Source organism: Leopardus geoffroyi, chromosome B1 (assembly GCF_018350155.1).
Source record: "Leopardus geoffroyi isolate Oge1 chromosome B1, O.geoffroyi_Oge1_pat1.0, whole genome shotgun sequence".
Taxonomy (NCBI): domain Eukaryota; kingdom Metazoa; phylum Chordata; class Mammalia; order Carnivora; family Felidae; genus Leopardus; species Leopardus geoffroyi.
The window spans coordinates 19,904,408-19,917,048 of record NC_059327.1 but is presented as its reverse complement, the minus strand read 5'-3'; the positions used below and the strand labels follow the sequence as shown (position 1 = coordinate 19,917,048).

Sequence of the window (12,641 nt, the reverse complement as noted above, 5' to 3'; positions counted from 1 at the left end):
TAACTAATTTTATGTTTTCATAGATTTATTTGAATTTCCTTCACCTACTAATTGTCTTGAATTCTCACATAAAATATGTGAACTATAATTTCCGTTTCTTCAACATGTTTCTAAGCAGAAATTAGGTGATTGTCTAGTGATTTTTTTTTTTTTTGGCATTTTTGGTCATAAAAGGTCACATGGAATTAATTCCTAAGCACTTGTATTTATCCCTCCCTTTCCCTTTTCTTTTTTGTTGCTGAGGAAATGGGAAATCTTGCACTTACCTCTGAGCTGGAAGAATCCGATTGGAATCCTGTTACTGGGATAATATCCTGTGGCATTGTCAGTCTTACTTCAGTGGATCAGAAGCTGGGGCCCTGAGCGAGAGGAATGGCCCACCTCAGTCTAGTTGCATGCCTGCCTACAGGCTGCCCCAAAGCGGAAAGGGGGAACCCCTTTTTGATGGCATCATGAGACTGGTTTCTGGATTTACCTTCCAAGGTGCCCAAACAACAAAGGGCATAAAACAGAGCTCTGTTAGGAAGGGAGGAAAGTAGCAAACAGGATCTCCTTCACCCCTCAAACAAATAGTCAATACAATTGGTTTAATTTTGCATTGGGAATAAGTCAATATGTGATCATAACCTCAAATTATATCTTAAAAAATTTTTTTAAGGTTTATTTTTGAGAGAGAGACACGCAGTGCAAGCCCCGGAGGGGCAAAGACATGGAGATAGAAGCTGAGGCAAACTCCAGCCTCTGAGCTGTCAGCACAGAGCCTGACGCAGGGCTGGAACTCACTCAATGGTGAGATCATGACTTGATCTGAAATCAGAGGCTTAACTGCCTGAGCCACCCAGGTGCCCCTCAAATTATATCTTCCTTACAACTCTACCTCAGAAAGAATTTGAGAGGTTTGAGTAAAAGAAAGAAATAAAATCATTGAAGTGATAGAGAAATAAGAATCAGTACTACCTTTACGGAGTTCTAAGAATGGAACTCTTGGAAAGAACCCTTCCTGTCCACTGAGGGATATACTTGTCTTTTCTCTTTATTTGGGCTAGGAGATAGAAATTTATCTATAGATGTACATACAGATCTATCAATCTATCTAGATATAGGATATATAGATATAGGTAGATATAGGAGAGTTACTAACATTTGAATACATTTATGGTCTTTAAAATATAAGGATAACATTTCTACAGTGGGTAATGTTGAAATAGAGTATTTACTGGAACTGAACACACTACATAAGAGTTTATAAGAGTTCTATAGAATTCTGAGCATGCATATGCTTAGTTTTAAATGCCAACTTTATTAAAGCATAATTTACATATATTAAAATTGACTTTAAGAGTAGAATTCGATGAATTTTGACAAATAGATATATCTGGATAATCACCACCACAATCAAGGTAGAGAACATTTTCTGCCCCTGAAGAAAGTTCCTTCAAGTTACTTTGAAAGTAATCCCCTTATCCCCAGCCCCAGGCAACTACTGACTTGTTTTATGTCAGTTTCATTAGCTTCACCTATTCTAGAACTGAGAATATTTGGACTCCTCCAGTATGACTCTTGTGTGTGTGGCTTCCTTTGTTCATCACAAAGTTTTTGAAATTTACCTAAGTTGGGGCATGCATCGGTAGTTGGTTCCTTCTTATTTGGTGTCTTTCACTGGTGAGTAATACCTTTACCACAGTTCACCTGTGGATCGACATTTGGATTGTGTCCAGCCAATAGCTGTTACGAATATAGCTGATGTGAATATTCTGGTACTGGTCCTCGTGTAGATATGTCTTTATATTCTTGGATAAATGCCTAAGGAATGGAGTTGCTGTGTCATTTGGTATTTTTAACATTACAAGAAACTATGAAATTAACACTCTTGCAAAGTCGTTCTACAATTCTGCTCTGCCATTTGCCAAGTACAAGTTTTTCAATTACTCCTCTTCCTCACTAACACTTGATATCTTCTGTCTTTATAATTTTAATTATTCTAGTGCATATGAAGTGATTTAGTTTAAATACAATTTTCTCTAAGACTGATATGGAGAAATTTTTATGTAGTTATTAGTCATTTGGATATGCCTTTTGGTGTAGTATCAGTTCAGGTCTTGCCCATGTTTTATTTAGGTGTCTTGAAGGAATTTGTATTTCCCTTTGTATTTCAGTGTTGTTGAATTTGTTGTCATGTAGTTGTTCAAAATATTCCTTTATTAACTCTTTAAAGTCTATAGCCTCAGTGTTGTCCTATCTTATATCCCTGATTTGAAAATTCATATGTTCTTTCTCCTTTTTTCCCCCAGATCACTCTGACCAAAGGTTGGCAATTTTATTGATACTTGAAGAGAACCAGCTTTGTTCTTTTTTTTTTTTTTTTTTAACATTTATTTATTTTTGAGACTGAGAGAGACAGAGTATGAGTGTGGGGGTAGGGGGCTTGCGAGAGGGAGACACACAATATGAAGCAGGCTCTAGGTTCCAAGTTGTCATCACAAACCCCGACGCAGGGCTAGAACTTATAAACCATAAGATCATGACTTGAGCCAAAGTTGGACGCTTAACTGACTGAGCCACCCAGGCGCCCCTGTTCTGTTGTTTTTGTTTTGTGTATTTCCGATTTCTCTTCCTTTATTTTTCTGGCTTCTACTTACTTTGGGTTTAATTTGCCCCCCCCCCCCTTTTTTTTTAAGGTGGTAGCTTAGACAGTTGATTCAGGAAAAAAAATTTTTTTTTAATGTTTATCTTTATTTTTGAGACAGAGAGCATGAGCTGGGGAGAGGCAGAGAGAAAGGGAGACACAGAATCAGAAGTAGGCTCCAGGCTCTGAGCTGTCGGCACAGAGCCTGACGTGGGGCTCGAACTCGTCAACTGTGAGATCATGACCTGAGCTGAAGTCTGACGCCCAACCGACTGAGCCACCCAGGGGCCCCTTAGATGGTTGATTTTCGACCTTCTTTTATAATAGAACTGTCTGAAAATATACATAATGCTTGAAGTACTGCTTGGCTGCATTCCACAAATTTGGGTTTCTGTGATTTTATTATTAAAATTTCTCTCTTATAATCCTTTATTCTTCTGCCTTGAGTTATTTAGAAATGTGTTAATTTTTCAATACTTAGAAATTTTAAAATATATTTTTGGTTTATTTTTAGTTCCAGCCAGAGAATTCACTGCATGATACTAATCCTTTTGAATTTGTTGATACTTGAATGCCAGCATATGACTCATCCTGGTGAATGTATCATGTGTGATAGAAAAAAAAATCTGTGTATTATAATTGGTCACATTATTTGACAGCATTATGAATCTTTATTACCCTTCCTGATTTTTGGCCTACTGCTATCAATTTTCAAAAGAGGAGTATTGAAATCTCAATTTCTCCTTTTAGTTTGGTTAGTGTTCACTTCATGTACATTTGAAGCTGCGTTATGTACATATTTAGGGCTGGGAAGTCTTGATGAATTGATCACTTTCATTATGAAGTTTGTTTCGTTCTTAGGTTTGCTTTTTATGATACTGAAACCCATTTTTAATTACTAGTGTTTATATCGTACCTCTGTTTTCATCTTCTTATATTTAAAGCTTCTTATAGACAGCATCTCATAGATTCTTGAACTTGTATCTACTCTCTTAACCTCAGTTTTTTATTTTAGTCCATTTACATTTAATAAAATTATCAGTATAGTTGGCTTTAAGTCTCTTATTATTTATTTATTTATTTAGAGAAAGTGCATGTGAAAGTTGGGGAGGGGCAGAGAGAGAGGGAGAGAGAGAGTGAGAATCCCAAGCAGGTTCTGCACTGTCAATGCAGAGCCAGTGTGGTGGGCTGAACTTATGAGCTGTGAGATCATGACCTGAGCTGAAATTAAGAGTTAGACACTTAACTGACTGAAGCCACCCAGGCGCCCCATAAGTCTACTTTAATATTTGTTATCCTTTTGCTATCTTTTCTTCATTACTTACTGGAAACTTGATTTTTTTTTTTTTTTGTAATTGTTCGACGGTTTACAATGTATGTATTATATATCCTGTATATAATGTATATGTATAGAACATATTTAAACATACATATATAATGTGTATATACATATAAATAAGTAAATACGTATATATTCATATTGCTCTGAGTGCATTGTGTTTTTCTCTCTGATTGCTTTTAAGATTTTTCTTATTAGTACTGTTATAATTAAGGTGATAGTATGTCTTTTTTCTGGGTGTGTGTGTATCCTTTTCCAAATAAACTTTTTACTAAAGTACGGTATACATGCATAAATGTGAACAAGTCAAAAGTGTACAGATTGATGAATCATCTTGAAGTGAAAATGCTCATATAACCACAATCCTGATCAAAATACAAAGCATTCCTTGTGCTATAAAAGTCCTTTTAAATCCCCTTCTAGTCATTACTCTTAATATCTACCTCAAAATGATTGCTCTCCTGGTTTCACACACCATAGATTAGTTTTGCCAGATTTGAAATCTTTTATACCTGAAACTATACTCTGAATTTTATTTGTGGACGGGGTCTTTGGCTCTACATTCTGTCTGTGAGATTTAATACATGCTATTGCCTGTAGAAATCTTTTTTTTTTTTTTCATATTTGTTACTCTCGTACAAACGTCCCCACACATATTTATCACTACATTGTTGATGGGCATTTCGGGTACTTCCATTTGTTACTGATTTCAAATGCTATTAACATTGAACATCTATTCCTTCATCTTCCGGTGTGTGGTCTGATGGTGGATCTCCACTGTCACATTCTTGCTCTCTGAGCCACTGTTACTAACTGGTCCCTTCCTCAGCCATGCTGTCCGCCCCTCCTGTGCACTCCCCTTCTGTCTGCTCTCAGGAGTAGATGAGTCTTCCTCCCCATCCTGTTGGCTTTCCATCTCTTCTTCAAGATGTGTCTCCTCTGTCTCCCTCGGATGCTCTTGGTTAGTCTTTCTCTGTCTTACTTCCTCACAAACCGTGATGCTCCGCCTGAGTTCATCTTGCTCTGCTGCCTCTGTCTCTCTTCCCTCCAGCCTTTCGTGACCCTGTTTCTCTGCCTCTGCAGTTTCAGCGGCGCTTTTTTCCACATCCACCTCTACCTGGAAACCACACCAACTTTTAAGTTGATTGTTCTATGAATCTGTGCTTTCCAGGAATTTCCTCTTCATTTCCTGGTTTGTCTCCTGTATTCAAAGAAGTTTAGCTTCTAGTTGATGAACCATCAAGGTTCTGTGATAACCTGCGTTCTAGCTGTTGTGACAACTGTCTGAATGTCTGGCACCACACTCCCACTGAGGATTTCACTGATGACACTGTAGTTTCTCTGGAAGACGGCGGTGGCTGTGTGCTTCATTGAAAAGCCATCATCATAATCAGTGGCATCTTCAGCAGGCTCAGTTCTTACATAAGGTTCTCCTTGGTCCATGTGAGACCGTCTCTGTCCACTTTCTTCCTCTAAAGCGGTGTCTGCATGTCTTTTTGTATTTATGTAAGCAGGGCGTGTGGGAGAATTACGATAGTCCTTGGTAGATTCATTCTATTCTGTCTTCTATACTTCATACTTGTTTCAATACTCTTATTTTTCTTCATCTGTGAAATCTCATAACATGCCACCATTAATCTGGCCAATCGCCTGCAACTTTAGGTCAGGGCTGGAAGCATTTACTTGGTTCCAGAACTTTGTGCCATACCTCATGTAGGGCATCAGTAGCTTATGTGGTGGCTTTGGGGGTTGTGGAATCATAACACCAGACGATGCTGAGACCTGGCTGTTGGTGCCTAGGTTCTCTCCCAGCTTGTAGTTGTATGGTAATGCCTGGATGTACTGTATCCCCACAAACCCTGGTGTTCTGGGCATTTGTGTTGTAGGAGCTGGGGTGGGCGTTGAGGCATAAGATGCTCTTTTTGACATTCTGGAAGATTAAGTTCTTGGTTACTTAAAAATGAATCTGAGGGGCGCCTGGGTGGCGCAGTCGGTTAAGCATCCGACTTCAGCCAGGTCACGATCTCGCGGTCCGGGAGTTCGAGCCCCGCGTCGGGCTCTGGGCTGATGGCTCAGAGCCTGGAGCCTGTTTCCGATTCTGTGTCTCCCTCTCTCTGCCCCTCCCCCGTTCATGCTCTGTCTCTCTCTGTCCCAAAAATAAATAAACGTTGAAAAAAAAAATTAAAAAAAAAAAATGAATCTGAGACACCATGGGCAGAAAAAGCATCCACAGCTGTGGTCCTGTTTCCTTTTGGGCTCACATATATATTAACTTTTGTTGAATGTATCAGTAGGATTGAAATTGTGGGGCCAGAAGGCAGGAAACTGTTCAGTTTTAATATCAACAAATGATACACCAAAATGTTCATGTAAGTGCTCTCTCTGCTTCCTTTCTGTTTCTTGTCTGTCTCGAAACTTGTGGATGACTCCATATTTTGCTCTTGTCCAGGAAGGTCAGGAATCAGGAAAAGAGGGTGGTGTACTAATAGGGGTGAGGGCATCGTGGCGGAACGAGATAGTTGGGCATCTGTTTCATTGCCAGGCCACTAGCAACTCTGGGCTATCATCTGCTTATGTTCTGTCTCTGGAAATGCAGGTAGGCAGCAGAGACTTAGTCTGTTGGAGGGAATAAGTGGTCTTTGGTGCACATCTAGGCACACTTTTATAGTATTATAAAGGGTGTAGGTTCATTCCTATCAAGAATACTAGGCAGTTGCATCTACATCATGTCCATAAAAATTCATTTACCCTATTTGAAGCCCTTTGATGAGGGCAACTAGTTGGCCACCTGTTATTGACATGTCTTCCATGGCTATTCTAGGCCCATAAATGACTTGAGAATCTGACACAACAGCCTTTCCTCTTTGGGATCCTGATGCGATCTGAATTTCATACACTTTTCAAGTGTGCTAGCCTTACATTCCCCACTTCTCATGCAATCACATAAATTAGAGGAAGGGTGTGTGGCTCATTCTCTTGGTTTTCTGAATGCCTTCCCCCCAAATTTTCTTGGTCCTTTAATATGTCTTCCTGTGGTTAATAAAAATCTAAACCATTTGTCTGGCCGTGATACAGTATGGAAGTTTGGCACTAGGAAAATAGCTCCCTTTGAACTTAGCACTTAAAAATACCATCTCTTTTATCTTAGCAATAAATTGTCTCCATATATGTTTATACTCTTAGTCCCTAGATGGTAGATTGGCCAGGGGCTAGCAGTTACTGTCCACTCCTGTCTTAACCTTGGCTCACTTTTGGTCCTTAAAATCCTCTATTAGAATTTTCCCACCTTAGCTTCTATTGCCAAGTGCCTGGTTTCTATGCATTCCTAGTTTAAATTTCCAAGGAAGAGTATCACACAAGTTCATTTTATATCTTTGTGCAGAACTTCGAATATCTGGCCATCTCCCAGGCAGCTGGTGACTCCGTGGATTGGCCTGTGTTTCGTTGTGTCGGGTCTGAAGTGGGGTGTGGTGCAACTGGTAGCTCAGAAAAAAAGTTAGACACATGTTAAGTGGGGGTTTTTGATGTCCCAGAATCTTGTTTTTACTCTGATACGTTATCTGTAGCATGTGTGTTTTGTGCAGTATTTCCAGTGACAGGGATGGGTTTGTACTACCTTCTGCATCTTACAATCAATAGCAAGAGAGTACAAAATCCTGGGGTCAGGAGTGCACTCTGTGGCACTATGACTAGGTATTTCTCTGTGTGAAACTAAGACTTTCCTTGGCCTTATTTTCCTATGTTAGCGCTTTCATTTCGCTTCAGTGTAGGTCTGTCTGGATGATCAAAATAGGTGGGAAAGAGGCATGGTGGGGCAATAATTCGGTTGCCTCACTTCCTGGAGGTTCAAGCCTTGTACTAAGCTATACTCTCACTATCCCTTCTCCTTGTTTCCTCACATGGTGAGGTCAGGTAGAGTTTACTAGAGATGTTAACGTGTATATTGCCGATACTCTTGAATAGGCACATATCTCAGTTGCAGGCAACATTGCACCTTGAAAGTTCAGCAGTTGAAGGATTTTTCAAAATTAACTTGATAATGCTAAACTTGATGTCTTTTCACAGGACTATTAGAGATTACTGACATTTCTTTTACCACGTGATTATTTATGGGCATGCCAGATATTTAACCCCACATTATTATTTCCCTGAATTTTTTGCTAAGAATTTTAAGGTTGACATTATGATAGTGAGTATAAACAGGTATTTTAAAAATTTGCAATGAAAGGCAAGGCTGCTATTATGTATGATTATTAACCCAGTGAGGATGCCATTAATACCTGCATAAAGAACTAGAGTAATGTCAGCTCCCAAACTGCAGATCTTAGGAAGGTTTTGTTTTTTGTTTTTCTGTTTTTTTTTTTTTTTTTTTTTTTAAGGATTTTTAAAAAAAAAACTTTAATTTATTGTTGAGAGACAGAGAGAGAGCATGAGCATGGGAGGGGCAGAGAGAGGAAGAAACAGAGAATCCGAAGCAGGCTCCAGGCTCTGAGTTGTGGGCACAGAGCCCAATGAGGGGCTCGAACTCACAAACTGTGAGATAGTGACCCAAGCCAAAGTTGGACGCTTAACGGACTGAGCCACCCGGACGCCCCTGCTTTTTTTTTTTTTTTTTTAATGTTTGTTAATTTATTTTGAGAGAGAGAGAAGGAATGAGCAGTTGAGAGGCAGAGAGAGAGGGTAAGAGAGAATCCCAATCAGGCTCCACCCTGTCAGCACTGACCCCAACCTGGGGCTTGAACTGATGAAATAGTGAGATCATGACCTGAAATCAAGAGTCAGATGCTTAACTGACTAAGCCACCCAGGTACCCCCTTAGGAAGGTTTTTGAATATTTGAGAGTAGTGAATTTCCAAGGATGGAATGGTTAATCATTTTAGTGTATCTGGCGGGGGGTGGGGGGGGGAATTAGGCTAATTTTCAGCATGATCCATTTCTTACTACCCTCAGAAGGTTTTCTGAGATAACACCACAGTCACAGTTGCTAATAGGTTTATATCTACTATATCTACTAAGTTGTTGGCATTTTATTTTGATACATTGATAGAATAAGATTCAAGAATACTTAAGAGTGCAGTAGCCTCCAGCTGCTGAATGCTGGATTTAATTATTTGTTAGGACTAATGTGAGTGTTTAAACATATTGCTTGCAGTACTGTGCATAAGCATTATAAAATTGAAATGAGGGATCCATTCACTCTCCATATAGATTGTGAGAAAGCCAATATTTGGGGACCTTAGAGATGGCTTATTTCACTCCTTGCAAAAAAAAAAAAGAAAATTAAGACTCCAGGAAAAGGAAATGTGTTATACAAAGTTATAGAGCAGTTCTGAGGCAGAAACACAACATAATCTCAGCTCTCCTGGACTATATTTTTTTTTCCAATTTTTTATCTTGGTGTCTTTCCTATTTTTGCCATTGTAATCATATCAAGATCTTATCCTTAACCCTCATGTTTAAATTTCTTACCATTACTATCTCTTTATAAGGGAAAATATGAATTGTTATTGGAAGAAAAACCTATGCTGCTTGTCTTGTGTGTATCTCCTTTACTATCACACTCAGGACATTTCTGACCCCAGATGTATGGGTTTTTTTCCCCCCCATACCAAACAATTCTCTGACACTAGCTGGGTGTCCTACAGTTGAACTCAATTCTAACACTCTGTACCTAGAGATGGTGTCAGATCACACAGGTTAAGTGCTCAGTCCCACAAGACTGCCCTCCCTGCTCTTTGGATGCAGTCACAAACCCTAGGTGTTAATTGTGAGCTGAACAGTTGGCTATTGGCTATGAGTCAGAGGTTCCTATGACTCCCCTCCAGATTCGATTATTTCCTAAAATAACTCCTAGAACTCAGGGAAACACTTATATTTACCATCTTATTAAGTAATAAAAGCTATGATAAATGATACAGATGAACAGCCAGATGAAGAGCTACATTGGATGAGCTCTGGGAGGGTCTCAAGTGCTAGGGTTTGTACTTCACTCCCTTTTACTCAAATTATATATTATTATTATTATTATTATTATTATTATTATTATTATTATAATTAGTATTATTGTTATTTCTACAGTTTTCTCTATGGTAATGAAATGTGAGGCCAAGGGATTATCTCCCAATTACAATTGATACTACTTATGGCTGCTGAGTAGCTACCTATCAAGCTCCTCTCCTGTATCTAGGATCTAGCCAGCTTTGCTGAGTTACAATGGATTGCCTAAGTACTAAATGCAAAGTTACCGATGCATGTAGAAAGCCATTTGTATTAATATAATTAAGAGACCCTACCCAACCCTGATGAAAAATTACTTGAAAGTAACAGAGGACAGAGTCCTTATTTTAAAGTAAATGAACTATTGGGAGAAATTACGATTAGTTCAACCATAATTGGATCTAATGAGACTGAGTAGAAACAAATTAGACATAATTGGAAGTTAGGCAAAAGTCAATTAAATCGTTATAATTTTAACTTTATAAAAGTTATTGAATTAAATGACCAGGATCAATTAATAAAGGAAATACAGCCATAAAGTACATTTCCAGGAAACTGGTACTTTTTTGAGGGGAAAAGTATTGTTTCATTTAATGATAAGAATTCATTAAAAATCACTTGAATCGGTTTTGCAGCCTTAGAAGTTTAACTTCAAATGAAGTAATTATGCAAATTTTAGTTTTACCTGCAAAGTGCTGTAGAAGTTGTTTTAAGGAATCAAGGAGTAGAAGAATTTGATAGAACAAAACAGCATATTCATAAAACTCACTGAATTCTCAGGATTTGGAGTCGACATATGGTTGTTCTTAACTGCAAGGCTGTGTTAGCTGTCTGCGAGAGGCTTGTGGGCCCTGTAGACATTGTGTCATTGAAAATACAGTCACCACCTTGCTCTGTGTAAACGTGCTCTGGGCCTTAGTTCTGCATCCTCCAGAACTACAGTCATCCCCAACTCCCACCACACTAAAAGCCCCTCGTCAGTTTTTATTTAGTAGCGTAAGTGGAGTTCTGTGCAACTGGTCACCTAGGAATTCAATGCTAACAGACTGTGGTTACCAACACCGTCTCCTTACATGATAGCCAAGGGCAGTTAGAGTGTTGGGTTTTCTTCTTCCTGGGTGTGCAAGGAAATTTATATCATCACTCACTCGGTGGTGCTTAATGACCTCCGAAAGGAGCTCTAAGCATGTACTGACTTCGAAATGTGATGGAATAAGATTGCAGTTTTGATTCACTGCTGAACTATAACTCTCTAATGATGACAAAAATACTAATTCCGCAGTGATGGCAACAAAGGTAAGAACAGTAGCAAATCGGGCTGAGGAAATAAATCTATATGACATGCGCAGATGCAACACAGGTTTATAGACCCTATCCTTTAAATACATTATGTTTGAAATAAAACCAGTTCCATATACTCTGTAGGCATGGCAAATTTTTTGCCGAAGCACATTCTCTGCAGTTCTTTTTTTAAAAGATAGGTGCATATTTAATCAGGTTCAAGTCAACAGAATTATGGCATTAGCAATGCAGTGAGATTTTGTGCAAAGTTAGGAAGAATCTCAGATGTGAACCCAGATTTTGGAGAATAAAGAATGAACATTTGTATATAAGGACTATCTGCTATCCTTTATAAAAGCATAATTCACCCAGCCCCATCCAGCTATGATTCTTAGGTAACACAACGTCATCCCTGACAAAGAAGGCCTGCTGATCATTTGCATCTCAGGAAAATGGTGGGGAGACAAGACTCAGGACAAGGGCTGCTGCTGTTGTGATGGTATGTGCATGCATTTGCTGAATGCATGTAGATGCCATGTGGAAGGTGATGAATTTTGTAAAAATGTGTTTCAAGTCAAATGGTAGAAATAACTATCATAGATCTTCTGATCTTTTAGGGCTTCAGTTATTTCTCTGTGTGAGATGATAGAAGCAATGTTTATTTTTTTTTTTAAACTTTTTTTTTCAACGTTTATTTATTTTTGGGACAGAGAGAGACAGAGCATGAACGGGGGAGGGGCAGAGAGAGAGGGAGACACAGAATCGGAAACAGGCTCCAGGCTCTGAGCCATCAGCCCAGAGCCTGACGCGGGGCTCGAACTCACAGACCGCGAGATCGTGACCTGGCTGAAGTCGGACGCTTAACCGACTGCGCCACCCAGGCGCCCCGATAGAAGCAATGTTTAAAGTCAGAGCAGGGGACACTTTGATAGGAGCCAGAGTGAGAGAAAAGGAGGAACCAAGAAAGATGCAACATAGAAAATCAGCACCTACCAATGAGGTCTGGCCCCATGTAATAGGGGTCAGAAGATCATCTTGAGCCCCATTTTCCAGATCTTAACAGTCTTCTGTGATTCCCATCCCTTTCTGTTCTATCGCTTTGAGTCTGAATGGAAGAGAGGAAAGCCGTATCTAGCTCAGAGAGCAGAGCCATAGACATGGGGGTGGGGGTGGAAGATTGAAACATTGAAGGATGAGATAGAATAGAGTTTGAACTTAAGCTATTACTGCTGTAGTTCTTTTCCTGAAATTTATTTTTATTAGAAATGTAGATTGAGGGCTTCTTGTATACATGATAGTTTGCTCAGATTTGATAAACTTTGGATGATGTGAGTCAAAAGGGGGAGGATTAAAGGACTGGTTATCTTATTTATTCTTACATTTATATGATTTATTTAT

The 12,641-nt window shown here is 39.1% G+C and overlaps 1 pseudogene; it reads right to left on the bottom strand.

Annotated features, from left to right (window-relative positions):
• Nucleotides 1-4,684: 4,684 nt before the first annotated feature.
• Nucleotides 4,685-5,894, bottom strand: LOC123596330 (annotated as a pseudogene).
• Between the last annotated feature and the right edge of the window lie 6,747 nt (nucleotides 5,895-12,641).